Source organism: Anneissia japonica, unplaced genomic scaffold (genome assembly GCF_011630105.1).
Source record: "Anneissia japonica isolate Jap-2015-1 unplaced genomic scaffold, ASM1163010v1 scaffold286556_len956_cov309_single, whole genome shotgun sequence".
Classification (NCBI taxonomy): Eukaryota; Metazoa; Echinodermata; class Crinoidea; order Comatulida; family Comatulidae; genus Anneissia; species Anneissia japonica.
This window is the reverse complement of record NW_022726211.1, coordinates 1-956: the sequence shown is the minus strand read 5'-3', so window position 1 is coordinate 956 and position 956 is coordinate 1. Positions and strand designations below refer to the sequence as shown.

Genomic DNA, 956 nt, shown 5'->3' with positions numbered 1-956 from the left:
TGTGGTCAAGCTATGAACTAGCTTGTAGGCCTCAGCATGAAAATCTTAGTCAATAATCAAATTACAATTTCTGCATAGCCCTGTAAACACAACTTAAACAAATAAAAATGTTGAATGCTATGTGTTTAAAACAAATGTCTGCATGCATTTATTTTTAGATCTTTAAAGCAGCACCAAAGCCAGACAGTCTGAAGAGGACCAGGGGGGACGAGAACAACCACCAGACAAGTAAAAAAGCAAAGGTACATAAATATTTCACCTATTTTATATCTTTGGAGTAGTGGTTCGTTCCAGCTGGTGGAACCTCACCATTTTTATTTTTATTAATATTAAGGTATCGTCATTACATCAGTATTAATACTATTATTGTCATTATGATCACAGAATTGTACATAACATTTTCTTTGATATCTGTAGCTATTGGATGATGACGATGGACTGGATGATGGCCCGACAACATCGGCTCCAATGCGACCGCCTTCCTCTGTGAAAATTGTAACGAAACAAACACCTTTGGATTTACTAACAGAAGAAATTAAACCACTTCTGGAGAGTGCAGAGAACGTTGCTAACATTGTCCTTATTAGTATGGTATGTACTGGAAATTGAATTTTTAAGATTCTGTGTGTGTTTAGTTATTAATCTTAAAAAGTAAAATTCATTATAAGAATTGCTTACTTAGTGTATTTAAACATGTATTTACGTTTCATTGAAATAAATAAAATATTGCTTTCTCTCATCATCGATCCTGACACATATGGTTAGAACCATTCAACCACAAGTCACTTTTACTTGATTTTTTTAAGGTAACACTGCCGGATGTAATGCCAGCCCATTTTCAGGCAAGTTACACGCCAATTGCTGCAGCCGGAACTGAGAGTCAGGTACAGCATCTTGCCAGGATGATGGCAACACAATTCATTCCAGCTGGCATCAAAGCAAAAAAGCTAAATGTA

General features: G+C 35.8%; 1 long non-coding RNA gene across 1 annotated transcript; it reads left to right on the top strand.

Annotated features, from left to right (window-relative positions):
* The first annotated feature begins 147 nt into the window (after nucleotides 1-147).
* LOC117113071 lies at nucleotides 148-948 on the top strand. The gene is made up of 3 exons (XR_004446143.1): nucleotides 148-242; nucleotides 418-591; nucleotides 807-948. It is a non-coding gene; the product is annotated as an uncharacterized LOC117113071 (long non-coding RNA).
* Nucleotides 949-956: the final 8 nt, after the last annotated feature.